Source organism: Anguilla anguilla, chromosome 5, assembly GCF_013347855.1.
Source record: "Anguilla anguilla isolate fAngAng1 chromosome 5, fAngAng1.pri, whole genome shotgun sequence".
NCBI lineage: Eukaryota > Metazoa > Chordata > Actinopteri > Anguilliformes > Anguillidae > Anguilla > Anguilla anguilla.
This window is the reverse complement of record NC_049205.1, coordinates 10,251,525-10,273,911: the sequence shown is the minus strand read 5'-3', so window position 1 is coordinate 10,273,911 and position 22,387 is coordinate 10,251,525. Positions and strand designations below refer to the sequence as shown.

General features: G+C 45.4%; 1 pseudogene; it reads left to right on the top strand.

Moving 5' to 3' along the window:
- LOC118227517 overlaps positions 1-16,374 on the top strand; it is a 516,632-nt pseudogene extending 500,258 nt beyond the window's left edge.
- Positions 16,375-22,387: the final 6,013 nt, after the last annotated feature.

Sequence of the window (22,387 nt, the reverse complement as noted above, 5' to 3'; positions counted from 1 at the left end):
GTGTATGTGTATGTCTGTGTATGTCTGTGTGTGTGTGTGTGTGTGTGTGTGTATGTGTATATCTGTGTGTGTGTGTGTGTGTGTATGTGTATCTGTGTGTGTGTGTGTGTGTGTATGTGTATATCTGTGTGTGTGTGGCGCTTCATTGATGTGCGCTGACATTTCGCGGCGGTCTCCCTCCTGGTGCTGCGGCCGCCTGGCTTTGATCCGCCAGCCAGTGACATCCTCATCAAGCGGGACTCTACAGGGGCGTCCGCAGCGTTTGCGTGCAGTAACAAATAAACCGCACCTTTTACACACACTGCCCTCCCGCTCCAGGCCCCCTGGACGTCTGTCCCAGGCAGAGAGAGTTAGAGTACCGAGTCTCAAACCAACATACACCCGAGCCCCCCCTAATCCTGACATCTTCGCTAGAAGAGCCAATCATTAGAAACCCCACTGAAAGTTTGTTGTTCTTCCTACATGAATGCACTCCTACAAAAACGTGTTTGGCTGACAGGGTAGTTACGTTACACACAACCTGGAAACTTACCTTGACCGAGCCAGAGACCGTGCCTATAAACCTCCACGTCCCGCGTAGTTTCTGAGAGTTTCTGTTTGGAGCACATCTAAGTACCCCCCTGAATCTCTCACCCACAGTAAGGTGCAGCTCAAACTAGGCTAGAGTTAAAAACACCCTTGTTCTTTTTTTAACTGTTCTTTCTGTGCATACACAAACCGCATTCGGTTCTTGTATATTTAAACATGCCCCCGCCAAGGCGTAACTTGGCGGGATGGCATACCTGCCATCCCAATGCGCCCAGCACTGGAAATGAAAGCGGTGTGATTGGCTGACGGGGTGAGAGCTGTGTCCCACTTTTCTGTGGCGTGAAGCTGATTGATGCCCGAGAACATCGTGTGGACAGGGGCCCAAATCTACCACAGGGCCGTTACCCACAATTCACCTCTTCTAAAGCCTGAGTGCGGCCAACCAGAGAGACAGGCGGGTGCCATGTATGAACACCCTCGGTGAGGCTTGTCAGGGGAGTGAACACGCAGGCCTAGCAGACACTCCAGCCACAAGGCCGCTGAACTGTAAAAATGCGGCCCAGACGCCGGTTAAGCAATCCTCCACATCGGATATCACTCAAATGAACGAACGAGGAACAAGTGGACCGGGAAGAGAGAGAGGGAGTGAGGGAACCAGCGGTCGGATTGGCGTCGTCTGCGGTTTGGGCATTTGGCTGGCGGTCCTCTGGGGACGGATGACGGCGGCTTGACTCCGGGCCCTCTCCGGCGGGGGGGGGGGGGGGGGTGTAAAAACAGCTGCTCGCCCCGGAAGGTCCGTGCGCTGGATCGTACCCCGTCCCGTTAATGTGTGGGGACAAACAGCTGATAAGCAGGAGGTGCTCTGAGAGATACACCGCTTCCTGCCGGGCATGTCAATCAACCCGCAGCCCCGCCCCCAACACTGACTGATACGCATCTGCTTAATCGGAGGGGATTGGTTCACAGGCAGTGATGCAGCAGCTTGCCAGGAAAAGGTGACCTCATAACACCCCGCCCCCAACCCCTCATGTGTGGATTCCTGGGGACAAACCCCTCGAGGTTTACGTGCATTAAACCTCCTGCATCATCCACTCTGAGTACTCCCTCCATCCTTTGAGAGTATGTTTTGCAGGCAGAATCTGAGCAGAGCAGAACTCAGTTTTCCCTCCCGAGACTTCGTTCATTCTCACTGTACTCGTTTAGCAGCAAAAAAAAATATATATATATGTATATCTCAAACAACATGGAGCTTTAAAAAGGTGCCAAAAACTTCACAGAAGTGATGAATTGCTGCTGGTGAGCGGAAACCAACTATCTAAAACCCACTAAGTGGATCTGTTTATGGTTGCCAGGCCCAACTTTTTCCTGAACACTTTTGCCGCGCCTCCATTTGCGAGTGTTTATTCACTGCTCTGAAAACGCAGTGCTCCAGCAAGGCTCTCCATGTATGGTCAGATGATCGTTAGAACTGCTGATCACCGTTTAGAGAACGGCCCCCAGATCTTACTCAACTGCCCCCAATGGGAGGAGGAAACGCAGTTCAGAGCGGCTACGCTGTGGGAAGAAATTACCCATAAATCTCAGCGTCGAGCCCCCCCTCAGACAGCCAGAGATACGCGGCGTCGGCTGGTTAGCTGGCTGACTGATCCGGTGACAATTATTTGCCGTTCTCGTCGGCCAAGCCGGCTGCCGTGGCGCTCAATTTCCCGGCGGGTAATTTAGCGGCCTGGGAGGGGGGAGCTCTCCGACGTGGCCCATCTGCATGGCTTGAGCTGAATCTGACTGTGGTGCGTAAGGCCTAAATTACTGCACGGTTGTTTCATTCTTTCCTCCACCGGGCGTATTGATGTGGGGAGCTTACAGCTAAGCAACCCTTTTAAAATTAAACGGCTCATTTCAAAAGTTGGGCGTGCTGAATATTGACTCTTTTCAGGGTTCCCACAAGTACTTACACCACTGATTCACTGTTTTCGGGGTCCTGTCCGGGTCCTTGTCCCCAAAATTTAAATCACTTGTCAATAGTGAGTAAGAAGACGTGCACAGTGAATGACCTCCTCTGAACCCACCCCCCCCCACCCCCATAAATTCCGTATTTTTCATAGTCATAATGTCAATGTCGCCTTTATTTTTTACCATTTTTCCTAACAGCCAATTTGGAATCCCTTATCTAAACTGAATAATTGCCAATTCCTACTGGTGCACTGGTCCATTGACCTCACCCTGTCAATTCAGGAGGGTCTAACTTCTTCTAGCAAATTTATCCTCTGAAGCACCTTGGCCCATCAGCCAATCGCCGCCCTTTTAGTCAACAGTCCATCAGCTGATGGGCAACCTCCTCCAAGCGAGACCATTTTACCAATCATATATCGCTCTGAGGAGCTCTTGTTGAGCATGGCTCGGTCAGGATTATTTACAGAGGGAAAAAAGGGCCAGAGATGGATACACATTGAGGAAGCCTTGTTTATCACATTTTTTGTCGCCCGTATTGAACCAGAACCATGGAAGCACGCGAGGATTCTTTTCAGGCGCTCGTTCAGGGTGCAGCGCAAGACCACAGACTTCTACAAAAAATGGTGACACCTGTGGCACCCATCTTGGCTCAACCGAACCATTTATTGCTGCACTTTTGCTCTGACCTGAGCTGGTAATCATCGTCATGTCGAACCGGTTGTTTCCCTTGCTCCCCTCTGAAAGGCAGATCAAAACTGCGGCCGATCATCAAAAGGGAGAGGAGCCAGGGACCCCCCGCCGCAGAGCCGGAGTGGGATAAAGGGGCCTGTGCATCGTTAAGGGCAGCCCTGTGTAGTCTGTGGCACAAAGGCAAAACAAATCTACAAAGACTACAAAGTGTACAATTTTCTGGGCCCGTTTTTTTTTTTTTTCCCCAGCTCTCCTTCCCCACGGGTATTAATTTTGTACACGGACCGTAAACAAGTTGGAGCCGCAGTCCCTTCTGGCTTACGGGGGGGGGGGGGGGGGGGGGGGGGATCAGCGCGACACAGCAGATCCTCTCTTCTCTGATCATGATTAGAGCATCAGCGACGTCCGGAGACAGACGGAGAGAGGGAGAGAGAAATGAGAGGTAAGAGGGAGAGAGGGAGAGAAAAGGGGAGCCAGAGGAGACGAGGAAGGAGGGCGGAAAAAGATGTGTATACTGTACACACACATGCACTCTCTCACACATTCTCTCTCTCTCACACACACAGACGCACCACTCACACAATCTCTCTCTCTCACACACATACATGCACTCACTCACACAATCTCTCTATCTCACACACACACATGCACTCACTCACATAATCTCTATCTCACACACCACTTCTTTCTCTCTCGCACACACAGACACACACGTTCATGCACATAACACATTTGTCAGAATGTGCATGCACCCACATTCTGACAAAACTCCGCTAGCAAGCACATCTGCCTCCCAACACTCTCAACGTTCATGTGCATGCACACTCAGACAGACACACACACACATGCACACACGTGCACACACACACACACACGCACGCTGCCTCTCTCGGTGCTGCGGCTTCAATTAGCCACGCCGCAGCAGTCGCACCAGATCACCGTCAACAAGCCCAATTATCCAGCTGTGCCCCCATGCGTGCGCGCTCACGCGCGAGAGAGAGACGTTGGAGACCGAGGCCGTCTGCATCGTCACTCCATCTGCCACTGCCTCGCGTCTGCCAGCTCCGACTCCCTGCTCTCACGCGCTCGACGGGGGGCTGAGATGACTCCGCGATTCTAAAAACAAGGGTCGTCTTGCCAAAACGACTCCTACCCGGCTCAAAGGCGACGATTCAACCCGTCACGTGTTACGCCGGAAAAAAAAAAAAAACCTCGGACCGCAGCAAAAAAAACGGGCCTCGTTTCATTCCGAAGGCAAAGCAGTCCGCCTTAAAAGCGCCCGCACTGCTCAGGCCTTAACGCAGGCCCCAAAAGAGAGGGGAGAAGAAAGAGAGCTTGGGCGTACGCTAGGGCTCCTCGCTGGTAGCCACGGGCCAAATCCAGCCTGCCACTGATGTGCTCTCGCTCCTTTAATCACTGGGAACAGAAAAGGGGTGACACTTTATTTTAAGCTTCACATATTAAGGGCTAATTAAGACCTCATTAATAACTCAGTAACTAATTTATTTTGACACTAATAAATGGTTACTAAGCTTTTATTATGGCTTTGTCAGGTGCCATCTCATTCGTTCAGTACTAGCCATGGGTTACAGGCTTTTTAGTAGTAATGGCAGCATTAGTGAGGCTTTTTTTATTCTAATCAAATTCAACAGCAGTGTGTTGGCTTAGTTACAAAGGAAAATAAGTCTTCAACAGTCCAGTTTATAAATTGGATTATTAATTATTTGTTTTGAAGTGAAGAAAGGAGAGCAACTCACTAGTAATTCTGATGCATACTGTTCTTCACTGTGCTGAAATGTAAAAAAATGTATGGGCTAAAAACTTCCACTCGAGTGTTAATACTTCATTCCCCAGCTACTTGCAAATTCTGAATAGAGTCAGAGCTAGAAGTGCTGCACAGCATTCTTTTATTTACTACTTGTTATTTAATCTTTAATAAGCATTTAATTAACCCTTAATATGTGAACACTACAATAGTGTTACTGAAAACTGTGACTGCATCTGCTGTGTCAGTGAATTTCCAAGTTACTGAATAATAAGTCATATGGTTGCATATTTCAGAGGATCTACATTGTTTACACACGTGCACATACTTGTATTCGTACATTGTTTTCTAAAGTTTGTGGGAAAATAGTCGGCCAGTGTGTGCCATTTCTAAGAATAATCAGGATCCCAGGAAGAATTGGTTGAAGAACTCAGGTGTAAACTTGAATATTACTGTAGTACTCCTTCTGATTCTAGGGCTGGTCATCTGTTAGTGAAAGCCCCTCAACAATGCCCTTGCAATCAAAACAGAAATTGTAAAACCCTGCATCTGTGTGTTTAAAAGGGAGTTTCACAATTACATTTAAGGAGTGTGTAGGGTGATGACCGTGATTCCCAGGAATGTTTTATTTTATTTATTATTTATTTTTGTAACTTTATGAGAACAATTGTTTCAACACAGAAAAATGTTACATTCTCATAAGTAGTCACACCTCCTCTGTCCCCCTGGACATTTGTTGGACTATTACATCTGGTTGCTATGTAAGTTGAGCAAATTACCATAACAAATGGATGTTCAAGATATCTTGAAAAAAAATCAGGAAAAGAAAAAAGTAAAAGGATTTTGGATGCAGTCTACGTGGTAGACAGTCAAACGCATAACAGTACAGTTTCTGTAACTGTCAGTTTCCATTTGGGAGGGGGGAAGGACAAATATTTGGACAATTGTTCTAAAATGTACAGACTCCACAGACTTCTCTTTGGAAATGGTCCTAAATGTAGTGTACTACCGGAATGGCTACGATCATCACTGACAGCACCCAATGTCATAACATGCTCTTCCAAAGACACGTCTCCGCAGCGCCAGTGAAACCCAGTGACAGCGGGGATTTCGCATTGTCAAGGACTGTCAAACACGGGCCTTCCAGAGAAAAACGAGGCGTACCTCACCAGAACGCTGCTTTACAGCCCTGGAGGAACATTTTTAATTAACAAAAAAAGAAAAAAAAAAACCCGTCTGAAGTAATGTCAGCGTGTGAGAATCGGATCGGATCCCTGTCTGTATCGCCCCTGCCTCCTCGACTTCAGCAAGGTCCGGTCTTGTGTCATCCTCCGATTTTTATAAAACACGACTGCGGCTGTGTGCCTTCTGGCAGTCAAAGCACCTTTCAGACTCTATCAGGAAACAACTAAAGCAGGAGAGATGTGGCCTTGGAGTGATTAAGGTTCCAATTCTGTCTGAGAGAGAGAGAGAGAGAGAGAGGGAGAGAGAGAGAGAGAGAGAGGGTGAGAGAGGGAGACAGAGAAAGAGCAAGAGTGAGGGAGAGGGAGAGAAAATGAGAGAGAAAGGGAGACAGAAAGAGAGTGAGGGAGAGAGACAGAGACTCAGAGAGATTGAGAGGGAGCAAGAGTGAAAGTGAGGGAGAGGGAGGGAGAGAGAGAAAGAGAGGGAGAAAGCGATGCCTCATTAAAGAAGAATCACTCGGGACGCATTATGAGACATAATTGGTACATTTAAAGCCCCTGCCTCATTTATTCATTGTGGGCAGTTTAAGTAATTAAATAGTGTGTGATACAGTACATAAAACCAACGCTCTTCCATAATGGAAATCCAGCACTGTGTGTCCAGGCTTTGTTTCTAACAATGACCACATCTGTCTGTAAATTATGACAAAAGCATGGTAGAAATTAGTGAAGTATTAACAGATTTAAAGTCTGATATTCTATCCAGCCCCCCCTGTATGATCAGTTTAAGTAAGGGGGCTCACTAAGCTTCGGTTTAGCACTGATTCTGTGTGTGTGTGTGTGTGTGTGTTGCCGGGGGAAGGACGGTTCAGGGTATCTACAGTATAACTTTCATTCGTCTTCATCACTGCAGTTGGTGAAGCATCAGCACTTCAGCTGATTCTGTGTAATGAGGATTAGCCCCGGCGCTACTGTTTAGCATCCTCAGGAAAGTCTTGTTCCAGCATAATTTCATCAGTTTAAAAGAGAAAGAAAGGAGAGACCACAGAGAGATCTCTGATCTGCACAGTTCCCATGTAAAGGCTAATGGAGTCTGTTACTATATCACTGTGTGCTGTTAAAGCGACAGGCCTGCTGGGTCTGAGCTTTTATCCGGGTCACCCCCCCCCCCCCCAAATATACCTTCAAATTTCCTGTCTTTGGTCAACTATCAAATTTTCAGTACTTTTTCCTCCATAGCTCATTGTAAAATGCACCTCTAACCTTGACTCAAATGTTTTCAAATAATCCCCCAGTTTTGCAGCCCTGCTTATATTGTTCCAAATATTCCAGCCTCTACCAGTAATGTTTGTATTTTTGAGAACTCAGTGGAGTGCACCCACCCCACTGCCCCACCGACTGCCCACCACCCCACCCCAATTAAGAGGCAGAGGCAATCCTTTTGGTGGGATATGGTGGTCACGTTACCAGGGCAACCTGAGCCCGGTATCTCCGGTTTTCATTTCGGCGGGGATGGGATTGACACCTGGGCGGTCGCCTCTCGTTACCCTTTTTTTTCCCCAAAGCCGCGCGGCAGAGAGGCTCCTGGGAAAAGCCGGGGAGCGCCGGCGGTAACGGGGCGAGGCCTCGGGGCGAGCCGCGGCGTACGTTGGGGCGCGCGCGCGCGCTCACGCCGCGCCGACACCCGGAACCCGCCGCTCGCGTCTGCGTTCCCCTCCCCCGCAAGACACACTCCATCACTGCGAAAGAAAGGTGAGGTCATTTACTTCACATGAGTCAAATCAACACCTGCTCCACTGGTAACACTTAATGTACGGAAGTCTTTCAAACAAAACAAACAGAAAGTGGGGAGATGAAAAGAAATAGAACAAAATGAAAGATGTAACTTCTGTCTTATGTTCTTTTTTTACCAGGTTTTCCAGCAGCAGTCGACCTTGGCCAGTTTCTGTAGTGTACAGGCACATATTTGGCCTGTACACTATAGTGTAAAATTTCAAAACGCCCGTAGAATGTGTGGTGGGATGGTTTCTCTAATGTGACAAACAGAACCATTTCTGATCTGTGCTCCAATTGTGAGTAATAATCAGATGTGACCATGACTTAACAGTACACTCATACTCTCATACTCACTGTCTCTGTCTTTGAGTCTAACACACACCACACATGCAGGCAGAGAGAGAGAGAGAGAGAGACAGAAATCTACAGCCTGAATTATTCTCTGTAATAAGTAAAAACAGAGTACACGTATGCTGGTATTGATACAGTAATATCAAATAAAAAAAATTTTTTTTAAAACGAATGAAACTTCCTGTGATAGTTCCTGTGTTCCCGCTTTCCACTTCAAAGCAAAATCAGCTGTATCCTCTGTTACAGATCCTTTAGACTACCCAGATGGTCAGCTTTATTACACTGACATTCCTCTCTCTGTTGCTGAAGCGGAACCCATTCTAATTTTATCCATTTTATGAATAGCAGTAAAGGAGCATGACCAAAGGCAATCCAGTAACTAGGGTAGTTCAGTCCTTGGGCTCTTCATGGGTATTTCTGTACTGCTAAGAGCACCAGAAACTCCTGATACAAACCAAAAAAAACTGCAGTAGCAATGTGAGGTAGAGTGAACAGAATGCATTCAGGAGCTGACCATCTGGTCACTGCACAGTTTGAATCTGTGACTGTACATCTCAGTCTGGGAGAAAAACATGAAATATGAAAAATGGTGAATAATTATAAAAACAACAAAGAATGGATCAGACGACACTCCAGTACAGAACATTCTCTAAGTACCCACTGACATTATTTCAATAACTGCTCAAGGAAACAAATACACAAACGAGCATCGACATGGCACGATGTGAAACCAAACACTTCCATGACGACACAAACTGAAAGTGCAGTGCAGAAACTGTAAAGTGCCCCTGTGATAAGTCACAAACCATGGGGAAAACCCAAGGAAAATATTTAAACATAAGCATTTTAGTGCTTAGGTTGTATCAATTTGGCATTCAACGTGCTCAGTTACATCTCTTGACGAAAAACAGAATCTACACCCCACCATAATTCACGAGGTAAATAAGCCATATGGTGCGCATTTGAAGTATGAAAATATAAATCTTGGGAGTGGAACAAAACCATACCTGCTGGGGAAACCCTGGAAGCTTAATTTTGAAACATTAAGCCTGTGAAACTCTGTGTAATGGTGTGTGGGGTGATTTTATTTTGTTTCATTAGATGTCGCGAACGTGTAATCGCCTGGGAGACGAAGCCACTCAGCTTCATTCACCACACCTGTGTAGCTGTGCGCTGCCGACAGTGTAATCTTTATGACGGTTTTCACACAAGGCTAATTTAAATCGTCCACGCACACACAATAGGAATCGCTATTGCCTAAGGAAACCTTAGTGTTTCCTGACGTCTTATGCTGCCTGTGTTTGACGATGGGACGTAAATCATAATTGATTGGCAGCAGTCAAAGAGGCCTGGCGAAGGCTGGCGATGCAGTCAATTCAGCGTTGTGGTCTCGTGGTGGAAGCAGACTGAGGGTCATTTCCACCATAAAGCCGTGCGAACGTGACCAGCACCAGTGAGTTACACGTCTGACACAGTGCTAGTAGTCCTGTGAATCCAAAGAAACAGGAAACGCACACCAACAACGGATGCCCATCCTCGGGCCAAATGCCTCAGTCTGAGAGATCGGTATTCAGGGGCCTAGAGCACAGTAGATGCTATGGCGACCATAGCAGGTGTACCCAGGGGAGGCAATGTTTGGATCTGCCCTGAGGTACAGTACCGTCCATGAGTCGCCCATTTGCAAAATAAACCTGAATCCCCCTCCAACCTCATGCCCGCCCCCCACCCCAAAGTTTCCGCAAATCTGAAGAGGGGGACACAAGCCAGGGGCCACAAGCCCGGGCCACTCCAGCAGCAGTGAAGTGGGGAGGATCATCACGCGCTGATCTGGAAAGCGTGGCCCGTTCTGTTCTCTTTTGCGTTTTCGTGCTCGCTCGAGGCACGGAGACGTCCAGCCCTGCGCCCAGATCGGGTTTCGTTCGCGTGTGATCTGGACGAGGGCCCATCGCGGCGTTCTGCGGACTTCCTGCCAGGAAAGGATGCCGTTCCGCAAGATGCAATTAACAGATCGCTCTGAAACGATTGAATCGACAATAAAACCAGGAAATACAGCATACCTCCGGGCTAACCTTCCCGGTTCTTTTCATTCTATTTTTTTTTTTTTTGTCTGCTGTGGAAAGGGTAGAACAACATGCTAATTGATAAAAGATGCTCATTTTCAAAACGAAAACAGCACGGTCTGCCAGATTAGCCCGAAACTAATGAACGCATGGAATGGCAATTTATGGAATGTCAATGATTGTTACAATGAGAAAACTTGACTTTTATACCAATGTTTTCATATATATCTTCAGACACTACTAGTAATCTTTTCATATGCAAACTCTAGCAAACTCAGCTAATATTTTTTTTAAAAAACAACATTATTAGGGAGGCAGAGGTGGGTTAATTCAACATACTGCTCAGAAAGACAACTATAAAACCTGGAGCGTGTTTACTTAATTAACCTTTTAGGGATCACATCACAGTATCACGGTGCATTCAGTTAATAGGATATTATTACGCCACACAATGCATGTATGAAAAGAAATACGTCTGTGATGCTTCTCACATATGCCGCAATGAAACTTCACATGGATTTCTTCTGTGGGCTGCTTTTGATAATGTTTTGTGTTTTTTATGTAAAAAAAAAACCTGCCTTTGGGCTCCCAATGAATTGGTGACTGTAAAACTTAAGACTGTAAACGGTAAAACACATCCACTGTGCAACATATCATGTGCACAGATCCTGACTAAAATTGTCCTGCCACACATTTTGATCCTTCTAACAGGTATTTCCCCACATCTGTCAGACAAATTCATGTTTCTGTCAGGTATGTCCCAGGGATTAAACACCCATGTGAGATTTGGAGACACTGGTGAAATCCTGAGAACTCAGGGTGAAAGATTATGAGAGGAAGTGAATTAGTGAGAGGAAGAAAAAGTTCTTCTGAGACAGCAGTGACCTCATAATATGAAGAGTTCACAGCACAGTTTTCATGGAAGACAAAGCCCTCATTTTACCCTGAGGTGTGTCCAGCTAAAGCTTTGATTGTGATGTGCCCCACTGAATGAAATGCATACATTATTGAATGACAGAGAGACAGGGAAAGAGAAATGAAACTTCACAACTTTAAAAACTTTGTGTCACTTTTGGGAGGCAGCCAGATAGATGGACCACCAACTGAGCACTTCAGGCCATTCAGCTGAGCTGTGACATTGACATGAAAAAACTCACTGCACTGACATTTTGTCTGTGTGTGTGTGTGTCCTGTCTGTTAGTATTTTTGTGTGTGTGTGTGTGCGTGCGTGAGAGCGTGTGTGCGTGTGTGTGAGTCTGTCTGTCATTGTCTGTCTATGTGTGTGTGTCTGTTAATATTTGTGCGTGTGTTTGTGTGCGTGTGTCTGTTAGTATTTGTGTGTGAGTGTGTCTGTTAGTACTTGTGTGTGTGCGTGTGTGTGTGTGTGTGTGTGTGTGTGTGTGTGTGTGTCTGTTAGTATTTGTGAGAAGCCCAGGTACCTGTCATCACTGAGAGCTGTGAGAGCCTTTCAGTACTCCACTAGCTCCCGTGCTGCACACGCACGCAGCGATAGCACGGATGTCCTTGCTTCCACTGACAGTGCACCAAAGGCAAGGGGAGGGGAGGAAGCATAGCTTAGGAAGAGAGACTCACAGAGCAACCGCCAATCTGAGGCATTTTCAACAGGTCTCCCTCTCTCTCTCACTCTCACTCTCCTTCTCCATCTTTTCTCTCTCAAGTTTCCTCCATGAAAAAGAAAGCAGTAAAATAATCATTTCTGCTCATGTCCCCTCTCTCTCTCTCTCTCTCTCTCTCTCTCTCTCACACGGTATCAAGGGTTCACGGCATCGGTTAGCATAGCGCAAACGAGCGGCCAGCGATCGGTGTTCTTTGGTGATAACGCTCGAGCCGCCGGAGTCGTTGGGTCCTTTGAAGCGACCAGGCTCGGGCCGAGCGGCGGAAGCCGACGGCCGCGCAGATGAAGACGATTCGGAGGAAAGGGTTCGGGACGAGGCCAGCAGAGCTCAAAGAGAACCTGGATTTAGCACTCGGGCCGTCAGTATGAAAGAAGAAAAAAAAAAAGCATTCAGTTAATCTTTAATGAGAGCCCAAAGAACACTTGTTAGATGTGTGGCCTGGAACACCTCAGTTAAGAGACTTAACATGACGGCCCCACACACGAGGACTACAGCATGTCCTCTTGAAAAACCTTCATCTTTGCCTCTTTTTGAACGCCACCCAAAGCACTGTCAAATTGCGGCGACCGTCACTTGAAAACGAGTCCTTTATTAGCAAACGCTTAGAAAGCCAACATAAGAATCCTTTGCACTGAATCCCCCTATGCAGCGCAGAATACAAGATTGTAGGGAGCATTCAACATTTAAAAAAATCTGGTTACAGCATACAGTTAGTATGCTGCCAGGCAGAGCTGTTTGCTCGCTATAAATCTCGCAACCCCCATGTGGTTACATGTAATCATTTACTCTTATGAAGGAACTCCTCTCAGAAAGCTTCTGCACACTTTATTATCCCCCCAGGCCAGGAGCGCCGCACAAATCACATTTTACTGACATGTACATCGTAATCAGCGTAATGCGAGTTAACCGTGCGACTAAGGACGCCGATAAAGCAATGCTTGCTCTCCCGTCCAACCTCTGTGTTTCTTCATCCGTTGTTCAATCTATCATTTCATCTAAACTGCCTCTCTCTTTCCTGAGAGCTTTCTGGCAGACCAGCTCCTTGCTCCCTCTTCTCTGACACACCACAAATAAGGAGGTGAATGTTCCGGTCATGTCGTCGCTTAAAGACTCTATATCCCTTGAACACCACACATTTTCCATGCTCAGATATTTTCTATTTTTAAATTTACAGCCTGTTTGGTGCTCTATGTGTAACTCATACATCGATCTTACAAACGGCTGTCAAAGATTTTTCTGTCATCTGAATTGTTGTAGCTCCAGGCACACTGATTCTCTTACACAGCAACGTATAAGACATGAGCCACTGTTTCGACATTTGCTGCGGAATAGTAGCATTACGCCGTTATTATTCCTGTCACATTTGACCTTTGACCTGTTATTTACAGCAAATAAGGTAAACCGGTGTGTGTTAGCCCAAATGCACAGGACTGCACTGGCTGCTTGCTTTAATAACCCCCAGGCTGGCGGAGGACTGTGTTTTCTATTAGAGCTAGCCCTTTCCCTCAGGCATTACCTTGGAAAAGCCTACGATGTCATCACTATGCAGGACACAGAAAGAGATTAGTGGGCCACACGGAAACAGCTGGAACGCTGCCTGTGGAAAAAATAAAAATAAAAATAGCCTTTTCGGGGTTGCCGAGTGGCTCGTTCTGCTAATAGGCCGGGTTTTAGTGTAGAGAAGGAAAAGAAAAAGTCTGGTATCAATCCTGCACTGTGATGCTGCAGGCAATGGAGGCTTGCACAACAGCATATTATTGGCTGTTGCTTGACCCAGGGAGGGAGGGTGTCGCTCTGCGGGGCTGTGGCTGTCCCAGGACTGCTCTAGCGGAGGGAACGGCTGCAGGGCAAGGCTGTTCCAGCTGCGCAGCTGAAGCCGAGTACAGACCGAGCGGCTCAGTGGAGAGCAAAATGGGAGGGTGGGCAGCATAGGGGGTCAGAGGAGAACACGGGCGTGTCTGCTCTTTCCCAAATTACAGAGGAGGAGGAAGCAGTGAAACGGGCGCACAAAGACGAGAGAGAAACAACAAAACAATGCGGAAATGGCAGTGTTGTGCCAGGCATGGGAGGTCCACGTCTGGTCAGTTTGCGCTCCGTATTTCTGGGACCCTGCGGTCATTCAGAATCATAACCGGCAGAGAAAACATTTTCTCCCAGAAGTGAATATCGGCGGGACGTTTTCGCAGAAGCCTAACGTGGCGAGGTTACCTGGCTACTGCAGAGGCGGTCCGAGGGAACCACGGGATCTGCTGATTTGGTTTTTTACCCTGAACACTGAGGGAAATGGGCGAAGGGAGGTTTAACCTTGCTGTAAACTCTGGCAACATGGCCATTCTTCAGGCTAATGACTGAAGAATAACCACAGAACCGAGCTATATGTGAGATTAGCAACATAGCTTCTTTGTGACCGATTGAATTAAATGAATTGTATAAAGCATCGCTGGGGTTAAGAATGGCCGCCGATTGAATGTGGATAAAAGGCCTGGTCCACTTGCAGGGAAGTTCGAATCAGACGATACACTCTCTGTTGCATATTTAATGAGTCTCAAACCTTACACAGATGGAGGATAATTACCCATGGCGGAATTGATGGAATTTCTTAATGTTCATCATTGCTGCCAATCCCGGTATCCGGTAGGTAATTACAGGCTGTTGAATTGAATATTCTACAATTGACTTCTGTTCCCTGGACAAAACCCACAAACCAATAGCAATTTGACATTATATTACTGAATGCTCAAAAATGAATTTTTGAAATGAATGTTGAAATAAAAAGAAATCTTGAAATAAATAAATACGGAAATGAATAAATACATTAGGAATACAATAAAGAAATCAATTAATCTGCTGGCATCTATTTAACATTTATATATGATTTTTCAGCATGTATTTTTTGTTTGTTTATTATAACAGGTTTTTTCGTTCGTAGCATCAACTGCCAAAGTTGCTCCGTCACACCTATGACCCTGAAATCAGCAGTCACGTTAGACCTACAGAACTGTTGAGGTAAATTAACTGTGTAATCAACTGCTTTAATCGGTCAATTAAGTCATGAGGAGGACGGAAAGCAGCAGGCTGTCCAGCACCAGGGTTGGTCACCCTGGGATACTTGCGCTGTGGCAGAATGACCTCACTGTTGAAACTCAAAACATTGATGAGCAAGTCATTTGGGGGGCAAACAGATACGCAGTATGAAGGCAATTGGACCAATCACGCAGGACATCTGTGGATTCCGAAGAGCTTTTTCTTTTCTCAAATGCAGGAAACCAATGAAAGAATTAATCTGAATAGAAAAATGGAGCATCTGATGTATGTTGAATGTTGTATTGCTCCTGTTTCAGTATTGGTACAGCATTGTGTTTTACAATGAGCAGTCCCAAACATTGCTCTGCTCGGAAACTATTGAATAGTTTCCAGTGCATGTCGAGACGGAGAGATAGAAATAGAGATAGAAAGAGAGAGAGTGAGAGAAAGAGGACAGAGCACATTGTCCTTCTTACCCTCTGTACAATGCCTTCCATACAATGCTCCTGCCAAAATAATCCATTTGCATCACTGCACAGATGTCCTTGTGGTCATAGGGGAAGCATTACTGTAAACAAAGAAGCACTGACAAGCATAATAAATCATCAGTTTAAAAAAATACCCGTCTCCAAATAAATATCTGCGGCATTAGATCACAGACAGAGCTCCCAAACATGCGTCTGGCTCATTCCATGAGACAAAAGGGAAAAAATAAACAAGAAAATTAACAAGGGATCCTCTCAAATAACTCATGTAATAATGCGTTAACAAGGCAAATGCATGTCCTGCGTAATAAATAATCCACCCTTAACAGTCTTGCCCACAGAGCAGAAATTGTGCTAAATTATTGAAGAACACTATTCAGTGTGATAACACCAGCTGAGCTGGTGCAGCTACTCAGCCACAGGACTGCGCAGCCAATGCAGCTACTGAACCAGAGGACTGCACAGCCGAAGCAGGCAGTGCGGCTAATGAGCCAGAGGACTGCGCAGCCTATGCAGACGGTGTAGTTACTGAGCCAGAGGACTGCGCAGCTGAAGCAGCTACTGAGCCAGAGGACCGCGCAGCTGAAGCAGCTACTGAGCCAGAGGACTGCGCAGCTGACACAGCTGATGCAGCTACTGAGCCAGAGGACCGCGCAGCTGAAGCAGCTACTGAGCCAGAGGACTGCGCAGCTGACGCAGCTACTGAGACAGAGGACTGCGCAGCTGACGCAGCTACTGAGCCAGATGACTGCACAGCTGATGCAGCTACTGAGCCAGAGGACTGCACAGCTGAAGCAGCTACTGAACCTTAGGATTGCGCAGCTGAAGCAGCTGATGCAGCTACTGAGCCAGAGGACTGTGCAGCTGAAGCAGCTACTGAGCCAGTGGACTGCACAGCTGAAGCTAGCTTCATTAACCCATTAAGTGAAAGTAAGTGGCAACTTTTTCTTTTCCTTCTCTGCAGCTTTCCAGAGTACCCCACTTTCCTATGCAGGCACAGGTTTGCACACTGAAATGGAAACAGGAGGAACAAATTACAGCCGCTGTTGTTATAATAACATAAACATGGTCACCTGTCACGCATTCTCTGCTACTGCATACGGCACAGCCAGCCATCACAAGATTAAATGCTGTATCGACCTCATCAACGAAAGAACGAAAGGCCAGGTAAGCAAATACACAACACTAATAGTCAAATATACTGCGCTGATGGTTTTTACACTTTTTTGCCGTATAAACACTTGCTACCTAAAAACATCATTTTGTTTGTTTTTTCTTCTTCACATTGAATAGGTGCCATATTTGCGACAGGGTTACACTAATACTTTTTTTTTAGAGCTGAATTATTTATTAGCATTAGTATAGCCTCATTCCTCACTTCCTCATTTCATCCCTATTCTTTGATGTATAATAATAACACTCCAGCCATTTCGGTTCCTGTGCTTCTGCTGCAGATCGCTTCAGATTTCCGCCCGTGTCATCTGCGTACCAGCTAAAGGGCCCCTGTCCCTTAAAGTCGGGTCCCAGACACCGGCGGAGAGAACAAAATTATTCCGCCGAATGTTCGGCGGGAAGCTCTCATCCAGAAAGCCTCGCAACGGCATCACGCAAGGATGCGCAAACAGCACTGCAGCGCGAGATAAGGAAACGTGCCGGCGTGTTAACACTGCTTCACGGCCACGGGCCAGGCCCCCGGTATGATGCTGGTAATGATGATGATGGATTACGTTTATATTTCGCCTTTCGGGATCCCAAAGCTTTAGCGTGAATGGGGCAATGGGAGGGGAGGGGAGGGGAGGGGGGGGGGACTCACTTCAACCACACCTCCCTTGTGTCGCGCACCTCAGGGCGACGCACGGCAGACATCTTGAACCCGAACGCGGTAGCTGGAGGCGGGGAGGGAGGGGGCGGTGGCATCTGCATAATGTCCATGAATATGCATGTCCAGATGAGCTAACTGCGTACACATTGGTCACTTGGGCAATGACTGATGAGTCTGACAACAATGTTCACGTGTTCAGGTGAATGCAGAGAGAGACGCCTATGCATTGAGGTACAGAATCACACCAGTGATCTGAGACCCCAAATAAGGGTCCATTGAGTGTTTGAACAAGAGCTTGTTTGTTTGGGAGAGAGTTTGGGAGAGGTAACCAGTGACAGGACCCTGATGCCCATCCTGGGCTAGAGTTAGACGTGTGGCCATTATTTGGAGGTCGGTGAGAACCTGTTCTGTGGCTACCTGTGTCACCTTCTGATTGTCTGATTGTCTGATTGTCTGATTGTCTGATTGTCTGATTGTCTGATCACCTTCAGCCAGACGTCATTCTCTGCTACTTACTGACAAACCGCATCCACAATCATTAGTCACCTTGGCCAGGAATGTAGCTACCCACTTATACCATGGGTCACCCTAAAAAAGCGAGGAATGAAGTCAATCACTTCTGCCATAGGACACCCGAAAAGGCGAGGAATTGACTTATCTGTACTGTGTGAAAGGGCTGGCCACAGGAATGTGCAACACCCTCATTCATTTTAACATACCAGCCCAAAACAATTACTGGCAATCACAAAACAGAGAAAACAATCTTAGCTTCCTCCTCCTCTCTATTCTGATCTGAACAACAAATCACACATTATGCTAATTAGGACACATACACAAATGCAACCGCATAGATGAAAAACTGCCAGCTGCCAATCATGCAATCATCTTACAACGATTGCTTCTGAACCAGAGATTTTAATTTCTTGAAAAGATATCCAGGGTGCCAGGTGGCTGAAGTCTTTGCAATATTGTCATTTTAAAAGGTACACTTAAAAAGGGAGGAGAAAGACTAAAAAGCTACAAGCGCGTAGCATTCAGTCCGCCGGAGAAGCTGATTGGTCTCGGTTGCACCGGCTGGTGGAGAGAGCGCACGCACCTGGGCTGCGTTAGCTAATCAGCCCAGATGCTTAAAGTTGTGCTGCTCTCCACAGTTTGGGGCTGAGACTGGGAGTTAACACCGAGACCGAGTTTTTATTTTATTTGCGTTTAATTTCAGTTCTGTTTCTTTTATTAAGACGCGGAACACTGAACCCCCCACTGAAAAGTATAAGGAGCTGGACTGTTGGAAAGCAGTCCAGCTACAGAGCAGCGAACTGAAATAGTTGTCGCTCTGTTTTACTTTCTTTTGTCCTTGTTATCTTAGTTTATCGTTTTTGCCCGGAACCCGTGAGGGGGAAGGGTGAAGATGGCGTTTATTTTATTTAATGTTTGTGTGGGTGCGCTCTCTCTCTCCATGCGACAGACAACGGTGTTCCCAAGTACCCATAAGAGTTTGGATCATTCATTTTTGGAACGAATGCCTACTCGCTGTGTGCAAAATTGTGTTCAGTGTCCAGATTCAATGTCTAGACAAAAGAATCAGTTAATGCTCTCATTGCCGAGTGTAGCCAATCTCTAAAATAATAAAAGCAAGCTTACCAAGGGAATATAATGTGGGGGAAAATAGCTTCCCGGGTTGCATTTCTCACAGAACGGTGAGTTGCCTCAAAACGGGTGATTTGCTAAAGCACTCACCTCTGTCCCCATGAAAACGGTAATTACAAACGGACAATTTCGTTTCAGCTTTTGGTTGCTGTGGGCAATAAAATTTCAGATGATAAAGTAGAAAGGGAGTGCTGTAAAAACCACTCGGTGTGCTGGCTCCCCTGAACAGCGTTTCAGCAATTAACTGCAAGTCCCGTCTGTCGAACGCGACATTGGTTTGAGCGAGGTACAGATAGAGAAGCACAGGAAATACAGTACACGGGCCAAAGAAATCCCGGAGTGACTCTGACAAAATCAGGACATCGGAAAGGAATGCAAAGGGGAAAGAGGATATTGCACACGTTTATTAAACTGAGCTTAAATGTCATGTTTAGATTTGAGGGACATGACGGGCATCCAAGGACCCAAGAGTTTGAATGCTCATAAAATGTGCACACGGGGGTGGGGGTTAGGATTACACTGATATTTTTCTGCGGCCCTATACCAAGTCAACAAGTACCTTAGATCAGATTGACTGTTTTATGCTTTCAAGAACTTTATTGAAAATACAATAAAATAACGAGAAATCAGTATACATTTTCCAGCATACCCACGATTGTTTGAGTGCACCGTGAATTTTACATTTATTGGTTGTCCCCTTGCCAGGAGAAGTAAAATTGCTGGTAAATATTAAATAATCAGGTGTGTTGGAGCAGGGAAAAACATGCAGGGCAGTGGGTCCCCAGGGCCAGGGTTGAAAAACACTGACCTAGCCAATATTAAAATTCTGGGTTAGGTCAGAATGGTCTCACAGCATTCTTGTTATCCCGGCTAGCTAGCTAGCTAACGATTGAATTGTATTCATAACAGCGGTTACTACAAATGGAATCGTTCACAAAGATACGGACGAAAATGCCTCCCTTAGCCATGAGTTAAATGCGGAACGCCTATTCTACTGTCCAAATAAGGGACGATTGCGTATTTTGCGGGATGGTTGGCATTCATAAATGAAGCCAATAACTAGAACCGTGATTCAACGTTGCCATCAATTGCGAAATTGGACATTTAAAAGGGGAAGGGACGTAACAACAGTTCAAAATCGAAAGAATAATGTTGCTGTTTTAACTGCTTTAGAATGCTGGATTTTGTAGCGCATTGATTTTAAAACTGTTAAAAGGCCGAGTTGTCCCTTTACTGAAAAATAATGCCCACCCTTGGACCAATCAGAATCGAGTATTCAGCCAAGCTGTTGTATAAGTCTAGTTAGCCAACGTTAGCCCTGCTTGTAATAGTCAATTAAAATGCTTTTCCTTTCCCATCCCCTTTTGTAATTAATAATAATAGTTGTAAGCCTTTGTATTTTCATTATTGATTAGTCTTATATGTATATGTGGAATTGGCTGCGATGCAAGGGGCACCAGCTAAAATCTTGCCTAGGGCACCAAATTGGTCAGGGTACACTTGAGGATGCAAACAAATATATAGTTTTAAATTGCTTTTCTGTACACAGTTTAAAATACCACCTCCAGATTTCCGAGAAGATATGTTTTATCCCGGTGTTTAAAACAGTACATTTCAGGGAAATATTAAAACCTAGTCCCGTTAGGCGGTGCACAATTGGCCATGGCTTTGCTCAGAGAAGGAAGGTTTCAGCCAGCTGGTTATAGTCACCTCACGGCCAAATAGGGCTTTCCCATTGGTGCTTGCATCAGCTGTTTAGTCCTCTGTGCCAATAGCGGCAGAGCTCTATAGGTGGTCCATGCAGTGATGGGAAAAGAAAATTGGCCGCAAGCGTTTCAGAGGATGCACACGCAAATGTGCACTCTCTACAGCTGAACTTGTACGGATGGGATTGAATTTGTGACTGGCCATTCCGCATCAGTGTGTGCATTAGTGGTGTAGTTACTGTTAATGAGCTGGTTTACAGCTAATTATTCAACTGTCCCAGGGCGTAATGTTATACATAAAAGATTTCACTGTAAATATATGTTTTCTCAACAAACAAAAAAAGCCTTCTTTTTTGACGCATTATTTTCTGTCTTGCCACAGTAAGGTATCCATGACAGGAGGCAAGAGAACACAAATGTTCCAGCTTCTGCCTTTACTAATGTGTATCTGCCATTTTTTTCAGAATAAGACACTAAACCAACGGCTGTCTGTTCGTCCCCAAAGATTATCATAAAAGCATTACAGTATTCTTGGAATTGGGCAATAAAAATACTTCCAGACTTCAGTCTTTTTTTCTTTTTTTGCAGTAAGATGCAGCTTCATTACATTTTCTTGTACATGGATGTTGAGTGTAGCCAAGCTCCTTGGATGGATTCTTAGCCAAAATGAACAACAGGAGAGGAAAACCTCATGAAGCATTTGGGCACTTAAAAGCAAAAACAAAACAGTGTATTTAAAAACTGTTCAAAGAAAATGTGATGAAATAGCTCGGGACCAAACTGATCTTAACAGCTTGCTTTTAAAACATTTAAAAATAAATAAATAAATCATACAGATCTTATTGAGAAGTCCTGTTGTTTCCAGGCAACATGCCAGCTGAGCATTTCAGTGCACAATTATGGCTTCCGCTTTGATAATAAATTGAAGATGGCTATTTTTACGCAGGGCATTTGTGAAGGGATCAGGCTGACTGTTCTAAGAAAGACTAACAAGTTTGATTTAAAAAAAGAAATAAAAATACATTTGAAAAGGTTGGAATGAGTAACGAATTTGACCATAGACAGGAATAACTATGAATTCTTCTAGTTATTCTATTAACTACTGTGTAAACTTGTCAGATGCTTACGTGCATATATTTTGTATAGAAGTAGAGGGTACAAATATTGCCGCAATAGATAAAAGGTTGGATAGCATCACCCACATTCACCATAACAATTAAAGTACCTTAGTACTTTTAATGCAGACATATTTGTGCTAAAGCATTTTATCTGAGGTCTTTGTCAAAACGCATAAAGAATTTTTTTTAAAATAGTGGGTACATGTACCTATTAAGCCACTTCTTTATTTTGGATTTGAACTAATTACTGTTACTATTTAATGTCAATGAACAGTTATCAATGACAAAATTGTCAGCTTGTCTAATGCATATGAGATTTTATGCCAAGCAAGTAACAAGTGTCTTTATTCTACCATGAGGTGGTGCGGGTACTAGCTAAGAAAATCCACCCTTTTACCTGACGAAAATGACAAAGTTTTATGAGTTGTCTGCTATCGAGCACAAATATCAAGACATGACTTTATTAATTTCAGATTAAAAATCAGGACTTGCAAAAGAAAATGTCAGCAACATGTAATCTAACGGTCCCGTCCACAGCTGAATTTTGGCCCACCATAAGCCTAAATGTGGAGTACAGTGTGCAGATAAGAAGTGGGGAAAAATTGCAACAAACCAAATTTGGAAAAGGCTCACGCAGGTGTACAAGC